Source organism: Mirounga angustirostris, unplaced genomic scaffold (assembly GCF_029215605.1).
Source record: "Mirounga angustirostris isolate CCGP_5_RB_7025 unplaced genomic scaffold, mMirAng1.0.hap1 SCAF_17, whole genome shotgun sequence".
NCBI lineage: Eukaryota > Metazoa > Chordata > Mammalia > Carnivora > Phocidae > Mirounga > Mirounga angustirostris.
In genome coordinates this window covers 3,975,901-3,995,033 of record NW_026991725.1, presented here as the reverse complement: position 1 = coordinate 3,995,033, position 19,133 = coordinate 3,975,901, and the positions used below count along the sequence as shown (strand labels likewise).

Genomic DNA, 19,133 nt, shown 5'->3' with positions numbered 1-19,133 from the left:
GGGCACAGAACTGAAAGGTCTTACACAACTTGCCAAATAATTTGGACTTTATTCTGAAGATAACAGAGATCCAAAGTTTGCATTTCCGGAAAGATTTCTCCAACTGCAGCAAGGAGAATGGATTGGAAAGTGTTAAAACTTAGAAAAGGGGAGATAGATGTTACTTTCATATTCCAGGTGAGAAAGAAGGGTGGTTTGATCGGAGCAAATGGGAATGAAGAGTAGATGGATATCTTGGGGACAGCTGTCTAGCTTACTTTCTGGTACAGATGGAAAATTTGTTCCATAAAGAAATTCAAATTGTCAGAAAAACCTGAGAGAGAAAAGCTTTGATATGCGCAAATTCCTTGCACTCAAAGAATGTCTTTTTCTTTGTACCTCCTGGCTCTTCAGACAGATCATTTTTTCCCTTTAACAAATTCCAATGCTTTAAGACTCTCACCCAGGAGGGTCAAAGAAAGAAGTGTATTTACATGGCTATTAGCTTTCATACCACCTGCTCTGTCCAAACTTTTCTCAAACTAGGTTTCTTTCTCTTAAGTTATACTTTGTTAACCCTCAGATTTTGAGATAAAATCTGCCTTACCCTATCTATCTGCCAGCTGACAGCCAATCATCCTGGACAAGTCCAAGAACCTTACAGGCAATTCTTCCTCATGTCACTTTGTTATCACACATGTCTGTATCATTTCCTGCCAGGCACCAAACTTCCAGCTTCAAGGAAGAACAGCTGAGGAGAATGTTTTTACACAAAGGACTTCCCTCCTTCCTTCTTCCCCATTCAACGGATATGACAATATGCTGATGATACAGTGAGGGCTTAAGTTAAATTAAAGACAATGAAGCTAAGTTCTGGAACCAGCATTTTAAACCATTCATAAAAGACAGCAAACTTAGTTACTCAGTTGTCTGAACATAGTAACAAGCAAAAGATTATCAGAAACCTGAAGCTAGCTTCCATCAAAGGAAGGCAACTGAATTTTATAAAATCATTTGTTTTACATCAGAATAGGACATTAGTGAAGAACTGCTAAGCGAGTAGTGCTAAATCTCCTTGGTTCTCAGCTAAATACCTATTATTAAAAACTATCTATTAAAAGACAGTTCTCACAGATAATTTCCCCACCTCTAAAATCAGTGCTTGTGTGAAACACAGCTATTGGAGAATTTTAAAAGAATTTATATTACAGAATATAAAAGAATTTATATTTATATTTATATTTAAAAGAATTTGTAATTAAAAAGAATTTATACCACTACAGGCTATCCAGAAGAAAGGAATGGGTAAGTCTGGGGAATAAGACTTGATTCAATATGTATCTAAACCACAGTGCAGTTGCCATGTTATAATAGGCAACTATCTTTGCTTCCTACTTCTTGTCTACAAATGAGATCCTAACAGTAAACAAGATGTTTGAGTGAAACAGGATGGGAAATATGATAAGATAGCTATATCAAACCTTTCCACAAATAGACTTCCAGTTCTCAGATCACATTTTCACTGACTTGGGGGAAGCAGTAAGCCTTAGGTGCACACTTGGCAAGGACTCAACTGTCCAGAGTTTTCTAATCTCACTTTACCTATGGCTGAATGCCTTTGAGTCCGTTTTAGCACTTTAGGCAGATTCTCTATTTACAAAAGAAGTATCTCACCTCTTGCAGGGAAACATGCAAAGGTAGAGAGAAAAGCATGGAACTGACAAGTGGCCTGGAATTCTTGTTCTGTCACTAATGAATCATACTAATCTGAGGTGAGACAACTGGCTCTCAATTTCCTGATATAACATTTTAAACTCCCCAAGTTTATCATTTTTTTTTAAAGATTTTATTTATTTATTTGAGAGAGAGAGAATGAGAGAGAGAGAACACCTGAGAGGGGATAGGGTCAGAGGACGAAGCAGACTCCCTGCTGAGCAGGAAGCCCGATGCGGGACTCGATCCAGGGACTCCAGGATCATGACCTGAGCCGAAGGCAGTCGCTTAACCGACTGAGCCACCCAGGCGCCCCCAAGTTTATCATTTTTAAGAGATTTTCACTACGAACCTTAAAAGCACTCCATTGGTTCAAGATGAAATCATCACCATATTTCAGGAGTTATTAAACAATTAAAAAAATACAACTAAGTTTTTTATAGCAGAAGAGATAACTCTCAAAGAATGCTCTAAAAAGTTATGTCACAATGGGACGGACTATTCTGCAAATGTGACTTAAATCCTCTTGGTTCCTGTTCAGTAACCAAACAGTTAATTTGTTTACTGAATTCAAGCTTCCACTGGAAAATCTTTCTGCAAGTGGAATCCTAGCCCTCCCCAAGCCCAGTGTTGGCTAATTAAGAGAAAAAAAAAAAAAAGGATAGGAAGACTGCCTGGGTTGTTTTACACTCTTAAAGAAGGGTAATGGATGGCTGCTTGAGCTAAAGGGTGGTATACTGCACTGGCCATATTACTGATTCATTTAGTCCTCTAGAAAATCATTGTACTTCTCTTTATCTGAATTTCTTCATCTGTAAAACAGGATTAGATATTTCTACCCTGTCTCACATGCTTGGGGATAAAATATCCTTTCTTCTTAGTAGACAAAAGTTGCTGTAGGCTTTCTAGAAAGTAGCAAGTATTGGGACTATATAAATGCAAGTTATTATTCTAAAGTACATAAACCTTAGGCTTTACCTTTTACATCCTGAATAAACGTTAACTTTAGGTCAATTAAATAGAAAAAGAAATCACTCTTTAGGCATGTTTTCATATGGCATGAACTTCTGGCTTCTTTCTGAAGTGACTAACGTTAGCTTTTAAAACAATTTATTGGTTTAGCGCAGACAACTTTTTACTTAAGGAAGCTGAGCAGCTGGAAAGAGCACCTCAGCCTATAAGCATAACTAGATCAGTGTCCCTATTTCTTTAAATTTAATTGTAACACTAGTATTGAAGGCCAGCTAAGGTCATTCTACTGTCTCTCTACATATTGGCCAAGTCTACACCTCACTATATTTAGGCAAGGTATGCCTACCCCATTAAAGACAGACTCAGACCTAGGTGTAGGATCACGGCAGTGGGGTTTTATTTCAGCTGAGAGGGGAAGACACTAACAAAAAAACTGTAATGATGCATTCCTTGGCAACCAATAGAACCACCAATGCTCAATTTTATTTCATTCTGAGCAGAGGTATAAGGTCTAGTATGTACAGAGCAATCTCTACCACAAACTCTGGCATAGTCATGACTAAAGCAAAACAGTGAATATCTTTTAGGTAACTCACTTGCCAGGACTGCCTGCCATGTCTTAGCCAGAGACAAAGAGCTGCCCAGGTCAACAGGGTAAAACATTTCAACAGTTTGGTCTCCTGGGAATTGGAACAAACAGGTTTTCAACCCAGGAATCACCATTATATCAAAACACCAGGGTCTGGCTGGGTAGAACCCTCCAGCAGTGTCCAGCTGACAGCCTCCAAGACCCAGCATCCAACAAAAGAAGAACCAAATGGAGGCAAACCTGACTTACATATTTGCAAAAAAAAAAAAAAAAAGGAAAGAAAGTTATGGAAAGTTAAGAAAAAAAAGTTATGGAACATGGATTTTGTTATTATTATTTTTTATTGTTATGTTAATCCCCATACATTACATCATTAGTTTTAGATGTAGTGTTCCATGATTCATTGTTTGTGCATAACACCCAGTGCTCCATGCAGAACGTGCCCTCCTCAATACCCATCACCAGGCTAACCCATCCTCCCACCCCCCTCCCCTCTAGAACCCTCAGTTTGTTGGAACATGGATTTTGTAATAAAGAATGTGTTGAACTGAGTCAGAGACATGGTAATGCAGGTATAATGGGGGGTAAGGGGGAACCTGCTTGGCTGAACTGGCCCCTAAATCTGGAATCAAAAAAGTCTGAGGAAAATATCTTAAAGAAAAATACAATGCCCTTAAGAGAAAGCTAAGAAAACCCCAATAACAATCAGATGTTTTGGTATCTCCCCGACTGTCAGGGGAAAAAATTAAATACATTTAAAGAATGCAGTAAATATACTTCTAAAATATAAGTATAACAAACAGAAGTCTATTTATCTTCATTCAGAGGAAACTGCACATTTCAATTATGAACATTTCCACTGTAGGAAAGATAAGCAGATGTTGGATGCTTTCCCAAAGTTCTCTAGTGTCACTGAAGAGGTTTATGAAATCTGCTTTACATTTTTTCAGTTAATAGTTAATGCTAAAAAGGCAACATTCTGAATATTGTTTTTCTCTTCATAATATATTTTAACATTTCTACAGTGACAGATTTAAACAATAGTTACCAAAAAGATAACTAAACATACAGTTTATATGTTATATTTGTATCTTCATTTTCCAGTATTTACTTCTAAACTAAAAGCTACATAAATAGTTCAGTATTTCAAAAAGAGTGAATTTTGAAAAACCCCATATTCTGTTTCCTCTGCCTCAAACCCTACTTAAAGAAAAATACCTACATGTAAGTGTTCTTAATTGACAATGAAAACTGAAATAATCCTCTTACAGGAAGAAATTCTTAGATAAAGTTTTTTTAATAGGGTTTTTAATTTCTGAGAGTTAAACTAGTCTGAGTTTTCTCAAGGCTTTATATGTAAAACCCAGAATTTTTTGCCAAACAGGCATTGGATTAAGGCCTAAATAAATAAATAAATAATGTGAGATGGCAAGAAAGCAAAGATGGTACATAAAACTTGTCACACTTCTGAAAATTTATACATGGTAGGCTGCAGAAATTGGTCTTAATTGCAAAGAATGTTTTAGTGGCTTGGAGAATCCTCAACCCTCAGTGTACAACTGAGTTCAACAACACATTCATTACACTAAATGTCTATGCCCAGGGCAGTAGTCTCCCAAACCTCCCAACAAGCTCTTTATAATTAATTTAATAAGTATCTGGATTAAATGCAGTTAGAAATTCTAATTCCCATCACGACTTCTTCTTCAAAGTAACAACTTTAAGTCATTTTTGCCTTCTTGGATATAGTTCAAAGCACCAGAACTGTTTTACCCAATATTGCTTCTTTTTACACTCACCACATAGGTTGTGACTGTTTGTTGAAGAACACAAATATTCAGGCTTTACAGTAATATTCCGAGTTTTCCTTAAGCAAATTCCATTCTTGGGAGTATCTACTCCAAGATTATTATTATTAGAGAGAGAGAGAGAATTCAAAAGGCTGTACAATCCTTCTCAATAGAAAATGTTAGTTCAGAATCTTTCAGTGTTGGGAAATTATGAGTGATTGTTTAAAAACGGAAAAATGAATCTTGCTGGTAAGGTCAAAAAGCTTAAAAAGAGTTTATTTAATTTCTAAATCAAATGTCTGAAACAGTCTATTCCAGGTCCTTAATTTGGGGCGTGAGAGGGAGTTGGGAGGGAAGGTCACTAGATTCCTTTGAGAATTTGATACAAGCTATGGCCTCTCCTCCAATAAAATAAATGTACAATCAATCATATACAAACTCGCTTCTGCATATGATTCCACCGTATCCATGAATTTCTAGTGTAAAAAACTCTGGATTAAAAAAAACTGGTAGTTGACCTAAAGAAACCATGGGCAGCTGGGAATTAACAGGCTCCCCACTATCACCACCTCATCTTTTGGCAGATAACAACTCAGCTTTAACAAGAGGCAAACACTGAGTGATTGATGCTTGGATTTAACTTTGAAACCAAAGGAAACACACATGAATAAAGTTTGGGACTTTCAAAGGGGCTTTTTAATTAATACTTTGGACTCTGCCATGCTAAAGCACACAACAGGCAAATCCTATGAGAAGATCCTCTACCTGTCCCATTATGCTGCCCCCATCTCTCCCCATTTCTAAAAATCCCTCTATAACAAACATGTTTATATTACAAAGATCCCCAAGCAGCAGGTGAAAGTTCACTTACTGAAGCTCTATAGTACTAGATATAATGGAATTTCAGTACAATAAAGAATTTTGGACAAGATTTTGAAATTCATTACAATTAAAGCAGACCAGCATATGAGATTTTACATTTCCTAAACCTGATGGATACTCCAGAAATTCTAACAGCTGCCCAGAACATGCCATGTCGTGTACATGCCATTACAGTACTTATTTTCTAGGAGTGTGAGCAGTCTAAGGTCACTAACACATTAAACACTGCTTTATATGGTAAGTGATGCATCACGAAGGAAATAACTAGGTTTAGAGCTTTATTGATCTTATGATTTTATAATCCACGCTACATGGGAAAGGAGATTAAATGCAAAGTGTAACTGTTACTATAAAGATTAATGTTTATTATAGTTAACAATCCTCACCTATTGCCATTATGTCCATAAATGCAGTGGCCTCATATTGTTTACGTGATTTTTTTGTACCCTAGAAATTGATTTATACATTTCCACCAAATACCTACATTTCAGTTTGTGGCTCTAACAATGATTTATTAGGTTCCCGACCACTTTTTCTAAAATAGCACTGTCTACTCCCAGTTTATTTTCCATCTTTTTGTCCTGCTTTATATTCTCTTTACAGCCATACCATCAGCTGATTACTTATAGTATTTATTTACATGATGGAATGTAAATTCTAAGAGCTGAGACTTTGTCTTTTTGGATCACTGATGCATTCCCAGTGCCTAAAACATTGTAGGTGATCAATAAATGAATGAATAGGTATTTACTACTAAGTAGAGATTTAAAATTAATTAGAGCCAAACACAGCACAGTACAAAAGCGTAGGATATAAAGTAACAGGACTTGGATTTCAGTCACTGCTCTCTCACTTATTATTTACAGAACCTTGAACAAGTCATTTAATCTCTTTGAACCTCAATCTTTCCTTTAAAATGATGTTAAAATATTACTTCACAGGGATATTGCAAGGATTATAGAAAATAACAAGTAAAAACTTGTTGCAAATATTCATGATTACATCCCAGGAGTTATTCTTGGGAGATTGGCAGAAAATTCTGGAAAACAGATCAATGCTGAGAAAGCAAGTTATCTCAAGTCACCTTATCCTTGGTCTTGCAGAACTGTAGAGGCAGAAGGAAGTAATGAGAAAGCACAGCATCAGAAGAGATGAGCTTGAACTTCACTTACTAGCTGGCTGACCTTGAGAAAATCCCTTAACCTCTCTGAGGCTTAATTTTCTTATCTATAAAATAAGGGGGCAAATATTGCCTCAAAAGTGTAGTTGTTTGATTCAAATGTTACATTAATTGTGAAAGCACTCTAAAAATAAAATGCACAATATGTTTTTATTGAAATCAATTAATTGTCATTCCTTAAGGAAAATCCTAATCTTGTTTGTTCCACCAAAGGGAAGGTAATATTATTCAAGAATGTGCTCACATAGACTACAGGCAGAAGTATACATACTCCCAATTCTTGCTGCAGGTTGTCCAACTTTGGTGAGAGGACAGAACACAATAGAAAATGACAGAATAGGAAGATATGGAATGGGAAAAGAAAACAGAGGTTCAGAAAGACACACTGAATAAGTAGAAAGCTCTCATCAACTTCAAGTCTATTTAATTTCACATCCAACAGGCAGGGCCAGCTTTATGGATGTGTGATCTGTGCAGCTGCATAGGGTGGGTGCTTGGAAGGGCCCTACACTTGGTTTAATGCTCAGTTGTTGCTGTCTTCAAATTCTTAATTCTTTCTGAACAAGGGGTCCCACATTTTTGTTCTGCACTAGGTCCTGCAAATTATCAGGCTGGTCCTGCTCACAATCTTTCCATTAGACTAGAGGACAAGGACAATAGTTTATAGTCTCAATGACTATAAGGAGCCACTCAAAGGACGGTCACTAAAAAGGAGATCTTTAAATAGGTTGGTGGATCACACAGTTGTAATACTTGAATTCTGAAGCGAGCAAAATACTTCTTAAAAGCCAATTTAGAGGTGCCTGGGTGGCTCAGTCATTAAGCGTCTGCCTTCGGCTCAGGTCATGATCCCAGGGTCCTGGAATCAAGCCCCGCATCGGGCTCCATGCTCCGCGGGAGGCCTGCTTCTCCCTCTCCCACTCCCCGTGCTTGTGTTCCCTCTCTGGCTGTCTTTCTCTCTGTCAAATAAATAAAACCTTTAAAAAAAAAAAAAGCCAATTTAATTAAAAAGCATTAGCCCTGGGGTGCCTGGGTGGCTCAGCTGGTTGAGCTCTTGACTCTTGATTTTCGCTCAGGTCACGATCTCAGGGTTGAGGGATGGAGCCCTGCCATGGGCCTGGTGCTCATCAGGGAGTCTGCTTAAGATTCTCTCTCTCTCTTTCCATCTCCCTCTGCCCCTCCCCCCCATGCTCATGCATGTGAGCAGGCATGTGCAAATGCGCTCCCCCCAAATAAATAAATAAAGTCTTAAAAAAAAGCATTAGTCCCAATTAGAAATGCAAATGGCATCTGCAATTCAGTTTTTTTTTGTTTTTTTTGTTTTTTAAAGATTTTATTTATTTTTTAGAGAGCGAGTGAGAGAGAAACAGCATGAGAGGGGAGAGGGTCAGAGGGAGAAGTAGGCTCCCCGCCGAGCCGGGAGCCCGATGTGGGACTCGATCCCAGGACCCCGGGATCATGACCCGAGCCGAAGGCAGACGCCCAACCATCTGAGCCACCCAGGCGCCCCTGCAATTCAGTTTTGATGTCTGCTGGCCAAAAACATGCCTTTTCCCCTGAAATCCAGACTGAGTCTATATGAGTCCATTTTGACCTTTGGACTCCTTATCAGTCACCCTGGGTCTCTGACAGTAGTTGGCAGAAGTCCGCTCTCCATGAACAAAAGCTGCCTATGTAAAAGAGACGAGCTTCGGGCAGAGATATGATCTGAAGAAAAGGTGCTGAACTCATCCTCTCTGTTCCAGCAGCACGTCCAGGGCTGCTGCCACTACAAAAAGTGAAACTTCACCCAAAAATGTTTTCTCTCCCGGTGATTAAAACATACACCTTCATTAAGGAAGCAGCGGGATTTCAGATAGAGACAGGCAACCACTACTACTGAAACTAGCGTGCAGCTGTGATCTGCACTCCAGCACTCCTTTCTCCTTCCCATCTTTCTTTTTTTTCTTTAAGTCTGCCAGAGGACCACTCTGGTTACTGTTTAGACCTGCCAGTGACATTTCAAGGTGAGATGCTTTAAGCTTTAGGAAGTACACACACCCTTCTCCTTTCTCCAATACTCACATAATCTCAAAGATGAAAACTTTTGTTTCAAGAATTTAACAGCTTGTTCCCTAAAAAAATTACCCTCCTCAACTTTGAGAAATATACCCACTCCTTCCTATAGTTAGGATCAGGAAATTCTAACTTCAATATACTTAAAACTGTTAACAAACTAATGTATTTGATCATCTTTATAAATTTCACTATCCTTAGTTAAGATGGTACTATGGGAATTCTCAACGCTGCCTAACATTTCCTAAACAGAAAACAATGAAATGGTGCTCAAGATCTGAATTAATTTGCTGCAGGATACTAGGTAAGTCTGTTTATCTTTTGGGTCTAAAGTTCTCTAAGTCAAAAAATGGTGATGATTTTAGAATAAAATGAAAAAGTGGGAAGCAAACTTAAATTCATAAACACTACATATATATTCAACAACATCTCAGGATAATTAGTTTATCTTATCAATACACTATTACTTCATCTATTAGTTTTACTCAAATAGTTCACAAATTAAAGAATTTTCCATTAGTGCTTAGGTATGAAATAGCTTCCTGATAGGAAAAGGCAAATGAGGATCAATTTTTCTGGGTCTCCAAGAAGTTCGTATGAATTACAGAATAAAACTGTATTTACCTCGATTTCACTTTATATCATTTCAGGGGTGCTATGAAAATGAATTACTAAAATTGTTGATGTGAGTGAAACTGGTACATTTCTGGTGAGCAAACTAGCAATCTATCAAAAGCCCTAGAATTAGGTATACCCTTTGGCCTAGCAATCTCAGAACTGAGCTTCAGGATATTTCTTTTATGGACATGTGCAAAGATTTAAGCACAAGGATATTCATTCAGTGAGGTTTTGTTTATAACTGCAAAAAAACTGGACATAGTCAAAATGTGTAACAACAGGACAGAATTTGAATCAGTTCTATGGAAAACAAACAACTCTTAAAAAGGATATGAAAGAAATGCGTTTGAGGACAATGGCAGGATGTTCGCAATATGCTAAGTGAAAAAAAATTAGGTTACAAAGCAGTAGACAGAGGACAATCCCATTTTTAAAAGTATATATATACACAGAAAAAGCCTGGATGATCTTAATAGTAAATATCTTTGGGAGATAAGAATGAGAATAATGGTTTTTGTGGGGAAAAGGAGTGCCTTAGTGTTTTCCGTTTTTTTCCTATAATAAATGTGCATCATCTGCAAATATTGAAAAATAACCAATACCTTTTGCTTGGTTTTTAATTATCAGTAAGACCAGTCATATTAAAAAAAAAAAGATCACTCACCTAGGACAAGTTCACTTTAAAGATTTTATTTATTTATTTGAGAGAGAGAGAGCAGGAGAGGGGGGAGGGTCTTGAGGGAGAAGCAGACTCCCCGCCGAGCAGGGAGCCCGATGCGGGACTCGATCCCGGGACTCCAGGATCATGACCTGAGCCGAAGGCAGTCGCTTAACCAACTGAGCCACCCAGGCGCCCCGGACAAGTTCGCTTTAAAGCTGAGTGGGTGGTAAAGAAAGAGATATTACCAACTTTATAAGGTAGATAAGTTTTTAAAACAAAAGGGAATCTCCACTTGGAAATTTCCCCCAAAGTGATTTGTAAAAGTGCAATAAAGAACAGCACTAGTATTCAGTACTTAATTTTGATTTTAATTGAGGAAGAGACTAGATGTTATTATTTTTTTTAAAGCACAATAAACATCTTAGGACACTAACATTTTCTACTAAACAGGGCGTATGGCCTTGCTGTGAAGTTCTCCAAGCATCAAAATGGCAACAAAACAGAGAATTCCAGTAGTGTGGGAATAGTTAACTTGAGACTGACCGCAGAAGAGCCACAGACGTGAACAAGCCCCAACTCAGGGACAGTTAAAGGGACTGGGATAGTTAAAAGGACTGAAGTGAGTTCTCACCAGATATACATACTCAAGTACTTCCAAAGAGGTAATAAGAATGTATGGTGATTAACATAACAAAAAAAGAATGTATGATTAAAACAAGAGTGGCTTTTCATCTTTAAGTTAGAGAGATGATAACCAGCCAGTCTACAATCTTCAGTTTTTCTTTAATTTTGGAAAAAAATTACTCTGGATTTACATTTATTTACTTGGAATCACTAAGTGGAAATAAACGTGCAGTTTCTCTTACGTGCTCACAGTCTGCCATTTTCTCTCAGTGCAGTGGAGTATAAGGAACAATCTGCAAAAGTTTTAGCACTTCGCTGCAGCTGCTCTTCTTTGAATCAGTATCATTAAACTATCATTTGGGCTTAGTGTAACATGGCATTTATACAGTTCTTGATCTTTATTAATTGATGTATAATTGTAGCCTTACTATGTGTGTAAAAGATCCAGGTCCACTTGGATGGTTTCCATGTGTTTTTGACTTAGAAACTAAGGAGCTGTACCCTTGCTTATAGAACGCTAAGTAAGTTGAGCTATTAATAGGCAACCAGGCCATTAAACTGGTAACCAAGCCAATAAGAACAAGGACAAATAGTAGTCAGCACACTCCACCCCTTATAGCTCACTGTACTGTAAATATTACAAGCCCTCTGTGCCATGGGAACCATGTTGCCTACCACATGATGCTAATGTAATAATATCTAGAGCTAAGCACCTGGAGGAAGCAGAGGAGGAGGTTTTTGCTTTGAATTACTTGAATGTGCTTTTTTTTCTTTTCTTTCTTTTCTTTCTCTTCCTTCCTTCCTCCCTCTTTCTCTCTCTTTTCCCTCTCTTCTTTCTTTCTTTCTCTCTCTTTCTTTTTCTTTCACCATAAAGCCACTAACACTAACAGATAGTTTAATGATTTCTGTTCTTATGCTGCCTGTGGGGATTTCACATTGTACTCCCAGCCACTGGTACTGATTCATTAACAACCCTGTAAAATTGGCAGCTTTCCTAAATAAGCTATGTAAAGTCTGCAAGTGTTAGTTACTGTGCTGTGTACTCAGTGGGTACTCGATAAAACTTGATAAATTCTGCCCATGATATATCCAAAATATGCTCACAGCAATATCCTAAAGAATATTATCAGTCTACACAAAAGCATTTCTGGATTCTCCTTCTCACCGCAAATAATTAACAGCAGTCCTTCACTGAAAATTAACTATTTGTAATATGGCCATAACATCTGCCACATCAGTCTTCCTTTTCTCTCACCACTCAAGTACCCTTTATCTCTGTTTATACAAATCAAGACATTTAAGACAGGGAGAAATAAAGGTCAGAGTCCCAGCTCAAATCCTACTTCTGTAATGCCTTTACTAATTGGCTCATTTACAATACCCTTCTGTCCTCTGAATACTTAAAGCACCGTTTGCACCAGTCATCTGGCACTTAGCATGTGCTAAATTGTTTTCTTATTTATCCTTTTATTGACCTGTCTTATATCTTCAACAGATTGAGCATCCTGACTGCAAGAACCATGTCTTGTGTTTCTTTGAATCTCCCACCCTTTGCCCAGAATAGGTGCAATTATGACAATCATGCAAATGATAGAATTTTACCATCAGGCTGGCTTACCACTCTGTATTCTAATTCTTTCCCCTATGTTTTAGCTTATGTTAAAAGAGCAAAAGTATTAACTACCATTTACTGAGTCCTATTAGCAGTACTTCACAAATATCATACTTAATCCAAATAGGTATTCTAAGTTCCATTTTATTAATGAGGAAACTAAAGCTTACAGTGGTTATATAATATATTCAAGGTCATACAGCTCATAAGTGGTGAAACTGAATGGGACTAAGGTCTGTTTCTTTCCCTTTCCTTTCCCTCCTTTTTTTTTTTTTTAAGATTTTGTTTATTTGAGAGAGAGAGAGCACAAGCAGGCGGAGTGTCAGGCAGAGGGAGAGGGAGAGGCAGACTCCCCGCTGAGCAGGGAGCCTGATGCGGGGCTCGATCCCAGGACCCTGGGACCATGACCTGAGTCGAAGGCAGACGCTTAACGACTGAGCCACCCAAGCGCCCCAGGTCTGTTTCATTCCAAACACCAAACTATTACTATTAGCAACAAGAACAAATGGCAAGTAAGATTCTGAATATGTGACCCATGAGACCTTTTAAGAATTTTTAAAGAGAATATTTAAGGAATGGGATACTTTAAGAATTGAATGTGAAATTTTACTGGGGATGGATGAACATCACAGAGGTGGGACTGAGAAGTTCAGTTTCACATACTGTTTGACCTATTCCATTCATCTCCTAGGAACAGAAATATACACTGAGAATTTACATGCTGCAACTTTTCAAACTAAAGCTCCCCACAAAAAATAACAGAAATTAAAGATTAATAATAATACAAAATGAAAATATTTTGGTGTTTATGGGAATTGGGTATATTAACCTCAGGAGAAACAGTACAGGTGACTGTTCCTTGAACAATATGGGTTTGAACTGCATGAGTCCAATATATGAAGATTTTTTTCATAAAATATATTGGAAAATACTTTGGAAATCTGCAACAGTTTGAAAAAATTCACAGATGAACCATGTGCCTAGAAAAAGTCAGAAATCATTGTAAGAATATAGTTTAGGGGCGCCTGGGTGGCTCAGATGGTTAAGTGTCTGCCTTCCGCTCAGGTCATGATCTCAGGGTCCTGCAATCTCGAGCCCCATGTTGGGCTCCCTGCTCAGTGGGGAGTCTGCTTCTCCCTCTCCCCTCCGCTCATGCTCTCTCTCTCTCTCAAACGAATAAATAAAATCTTTAAAAAAAAACCAAAACAGTATATAATACATATAACATAAAAATATATGTTAATTGGCTGTTTGTGTTACTAGCAAGGCTTCTGGTCAACCGTAGACTATTAGTAGTTAAATTCTGAGGAAGTTAAAAGTTATACACAGATTTTCTGTGCACAGGGGGTCAAGGTTCCTAACTCCTGCCTCCTCAGGGGTCAATTGTAATTCTAAGTCTTCCAGGTCTAAAAACTGTTACAACTTAAAAAAATAATACAACACTCTAAAATAGACTAACACAGAAGTTTCTCTTTGAGAGTAATTCAAGCCTCTGGATTCTGTTGCTTTAACAGACATAACTAATGCCAAAACCCTCAGGTTACTAAAAGAAGGATCACACCCCTCAAAAACAGATTAATGCAGAAAACAAGAGTTGCTCAATTCGCACAAACCTGCAAAAAAGGAAGTGAGCCCAAATTTGCCCTTTCGTGTGCAAGCAATCTATTTATAAATCATTTGCTACATCCTTTCCAAATCACAGGAACACCTAAAAGGCCTTGATGTTCTTAGCACATTTCTTCAGGTTAAACCTAATTATATTAGTGGCAGCAACATCCTGCATCACTCAACAACGCAAAGCTAACTTTAACCCTATCTTAAAGTAGTTAGGATACCAACTTTTTTTTCTTTCACCTTAGAAATTCAGAAACATTATGTGATATCATCTACACCACTGTTCTTTAGCCCCAAGGCAGTTTAACATATGGTAATTAAGAGGACTCACATTTACTGGAGACACCCAAGAAGAGCTGTGAGCAACACGATACGTAGAAGTTTGGACCCCTCTACTACTCCAAGGTCCAACAGCTCTTGGAAACAGAGAATGACAACATCCTTAATTATTTAGCTTTGGGCAGTGGTTTCTCAGTACTAGTCTAAAGAAATTGCTCAATTTTAGGAATGATTACACATTAAGCACACAAGCAAAAAGCAGTAATTTGGGGGGGGGGGAAATACACTCTAGGTTAATCAAAAAGAAATTCTGACTTGAACATATCACATCTTCACCATTCTTGTTCATCTTCATTGTGCAGATTAACTCTTAAGTTAACTTGGTTAAGCACGGTTCCAGTAAGGCCAAAGTTGAGAGCTCTCCTTTTTTTTCTCTTTGGCCCCAAGCCAATTACTGCTCTGACTCCAAACACACACAATGTGGATAAAACCACATAAAGTTATCACCACTAATGAAAACATAAATGTACCTTTATACTCTGACAACAGATCATTTACCTTTTCCTCGTATTTGAAGGTCACAACACCTAGAGGATTCACCAGATGTAAACTTACTTGATCATCTTTTAAAAGACATTCCACTTTTTAGGGCTATTTTCTCTATGTAAGAATCAGATAGCTACAAAAACAATATTAATTTTTTAAAATTTTTTATTGTTATGTTAATCACCATACATTACATCATTAGTTTTTGATGTAGTGTTCCATGATTCGTTGTTTGTGCATAACACCCAGTGCTCCATGCAGAATGTGCCCTCTTTAATACCCATCATCAAGCTAACCCATTCCCCCCTTCCCCTCTAGAACCCTCAGTTTGTTTCTCAGAGTCCATCGTCTCTCATGGTTCGTCTCCCCCTCCGATTTCCCCCCTTCAATCTTCCCCTCCTGCCATCTCCTTCTTCTTTTTTTCTTAACATATATTGCATTATTTGAAAAACAATATTAATTTATAACCAAAGAAAAAGAAACACCTCATAACTCTTTTAAATATTAGTATTAGTCTCCTTACCCAACAAAGAGAGAAAAAAAAAAAGACCTTAAATCATAAATAAACGCCTGGTTCCAATCCATTACCAATTATCTATCAATTATTCTAATGATGTTTGCCCATTTCTGTAAGGGACAAGATCTAGATTTAAAAAGTATCATGGATGATAATTACACTTATTCAGTGAGAACAAAGACATTTAAAAATTTGAAAAGCAAAAAAATTCATAAAATTGTAACACTGTGGGTAGGACTTCTTGGTGCTAGGCTTTTTTTTTTTTTTTTTAAAGATTTTATTTATTTATTTGAGAGAGAGAATGAGAGACAGAGAGCACGAGAGGGTCAGAGGGAGAAGCAGACCCCCCGCTGAGCAGGGAGCCCGATGCAGGACTCGATCCCGGGACTCCAGGATCATGACCTGAGCCGAAGGCAGTCGCTTAACCGACTGAGCCACCCAGGCGCCCGGTGCTAGGCTTTTAAAATACAGCTAATTCCTGCTAACGAACTGTCTCAGATCTAGAAAAAGATGGAAGGCTACACCTAATTATTCTACAAATCAGACATACATTGGAGAAAGAAAGCACCACAGATTCAACAAATACTCAAAAGCAAAAATCTTAAATAATAGTAAACCAAATCCAGCAATCTGTTAACAAATAATGCAAACAGCGTGTAAGGATGATTTAACTTTAGCAACTCAACATAAGTCACTGCATTACTAGCAAAGGGGGAAAATATTATCATTCTAATAGATGCCCAAAAAGCATTTAATAAAATTCAATAACTACACATAAAAATGTTTGAATAGGTATACAGTTGACCCTTGAACAATGTGGGGGTCAGGGGAACCGAGCCCCCACGAAGTCAAAAATCTGCAAATAACTTCTGACTCTCCAAAAACTTAATAGTCTACTGTTGACCAGAATTCTGCCTTACCAATAACATAAACAGTCAAACAGTTGATAATACATGTATTTTTTAAAGATTTTATTTATTTATTAGAGAGAGTGAGAGTGAGAGAATGCGAGCACAAGTGGGGTGAGGGGCAGAGGGAGAAGCAGACTCCCCACTGAGCAGGGAGCCCCATGTGGGGCTCGATCCCAGGATCACAACCTGAGCTGAAGGCTGACACTTAACCGACTGAGCCACCCAGATGCCCCAATACATGTTTTGTATATGTATTATACTGTATTCTTACAATAAAGTAATTTAGAGAAAAGAATACATTATTAAGAAAATCGTGGGGTGCCTCGGTGGCTCAGTCGTTGGGCATCGGTCGTGATCCTAGGGTCCTGGGATCGAGCCCCCACATCGGGCTCCCTGCTCGGCGGGAAGCCTGCTTCTCCCTCTCCCACTCCCCATGCATGTGTTCTCTCTTTCACTGTGTCTCTCTCTGTCAAATAAATAAATAAAATCTTAAAAAAAAAAAAAAGAAAAATCGTAAGGAAGAGAAAATACATTTAAAGTACTGATTGTAATTAAAAAATCCATTTATAAGTGGACCCGCATAGATAAAAATCCATGTTGTTCAAGGGTCAACTGTAGTAAGGAAATGTCATCAACATGATAAATGGTCTATGCCAGAACCTACAGCACACAATATACCTATTTACAAAACATAAGAAACATTCCTTGTACAATGGAAAACAAGATAAGACCATAAGCATTGCTACTATTTAACATTACATTAGACCCCAGCCAAAGCAATGAGTTTATAAACATTCAGGCAAAATTCATTTACAGGTGATATAATCATCCACCCAGAAAAGTGAAGAAAATCAATTTAAAAATCTACTGGATATTAAGACCAAGCAAGAGTTCAGCAAGGTGGTCTGATATAAAAGCATATAAAAAAAGTAATAGGGGCACCTGGATGGCTCAGGGTCCTGGGATTTTATTACATAAAAATTATAAAAACTTTTAATGCATTCATTTGACAAATCTGGAGCAGTTCCTGTCTATTGCTAAGGTTTCCACTAGAGATGCAAGAAAAAAGTGTCCTCGCGCTTTCTGTCTCATTGTGGCAGTCAAGATTGAATGGGGGAGTACAGGGAAAAACTGGGAGAATTTCTGCAACTCAGAAGTAACCTTGTCAACAATGAAGACCTTGTTTTACTGCCAAAAAATAAAAAAATAAAAAAAGAATAAAAACTTTTATAACAAGATGTAAAGTTAAAAGACACAATAAACTGGCAGAAAGTATTTTTGCCATATATTAAGGACATACAGAGTACATCAAAAAAGAAACAAATACCAACAGAAAAAATGGTCATAAGTACAAACATGCAAATAAGAAAACTGAAAAAGACTAATAAAAAATATAAAAGGATACTTAAACCTCTATAGTAACTAGGGAATTGCAAATAGAGAAATATTTAAGAGCAGAGGCCCTGGAGTCAGACTGCCTGTGCTTGCATCCTGGTTGTATAATCTTAGACAAGTTACTCAACATCTCTGTGCCTCTCATCTGTTAACTGAGTATATCTAACCCTTAAGAAGAAAATATTAGACAATATAAACAGTATTCAAAATAATGCCTGGTACATAGTAGGAGTTCAATAAAAAATTAATTGCTCTTTAATGTTAATATTACCAGGGTTGGTGAAGGTATACTCTCACAGCTGGTAAGAGCAGATTGGCAAAGCCTTTTCAGAAGGCAGTTTGGCAGTATGTATCAAATTTTTAACATGTACATACCGTTAGACCCAGAAATTCCACTGTTAGAAATTTATCTAAAGAAATGTTCCCACATGTATACAAAGATACCAGTACAGTGTAGCATTGTAGACGCTCTGTATCTGGAGACAGGAAATGCTGGTTCTAGTTTCAGTTCTACCAATAACAAATCATGTAACTGCTATGCAAAAAAAATCACTTCACCATTTCAATTTTGTTAGTTTATTACTCCACAAAATGTGGATGAGGACTTGCCCAATCTGCCTCAGAGGAATACTTTAAGGATGTGGTTCTCAAAGTGTAGTTAGTTCCTGGACCAGCATCATCTAGGAACTTGTTAGAAATGCAAATTATCCATCCCCACCCCAGACCTAGAGAATCAGAAACTCTGGGGGTGTGGGCAGCAATTTGTGGTTTTTTTGTTTTTGTTTTTTTAGAGAGGGAGAGAGAAGGGTGGGGAGGGGCAGACTGAGAGGAAGAGAGAAAATCTTAAGCAGGCTCCAGGCCCAGGCTCACACAGGGCTTGATCTCACCACCCTGAGATCACGACCTGAGCGGAAATCAAGAATCAGATGGTTAACCGACTGAGCTACTCAGGTGCCCAGGCAGCAATTTGTGTTTTAGTAAGTTATCTAGGTGACTCTGATGCAAGCTTAAGTTCAGAAATGAGCACATGTGAAGTCACCTGGGTAACTACAGAACAGAACTGAAAGAGTACTAGTACTATTACTAATTAACACAAAAATTAAAACTGTTTCCACCTTTCAGTTTCACAAAAATTTATATTTTGGATAATCATCTGGATATGCTCCTGGTGCTAAGCTTGAGCTTTAGAAAGCCTT

The 19,133-nt window shown here is 37.7% G+C and overlaps 1 protein-coding gene and 1 non-coding gene across 8 annotated transcripts in view; one reads left to right on the top strand and one right to left on the bottom strand.

Moving 5' to 3' along the window:
* The window catches only part of SSH2 (slingshot protein phosphatase 2), a 244,327-nt gene that overhangs the window by 78,888 nt on the left and 146,306 nt on the right, over positions 1-19,133 (bottom strand). Inside the window, exon 1 of one of the 7 annotated variants that reach the window (XM_045889543.3) lies at positions 14,621-15,357. The exons of the other annotated variants lie outside the window; for them this stretch is intronic. The gene's annotated coding sequence lies outside the window, so the exon portion shown is untranslated. Of the gene's footprint in view, positions 1-14,620; positions 15,358-19,133 lie in introns of those variants that run through there. 7 annotated transcript variants of the gene reach the window in all.
* On the top strand, positions 17,539-17,668 carry LOC123854813 (small nucleolar RNA SNORA31). The gene has a single exon (XR_006793371.1). It is a non-coding gene; the product is annotated as a small nucleolar RNA SNORA31 (small nucleolar RNA).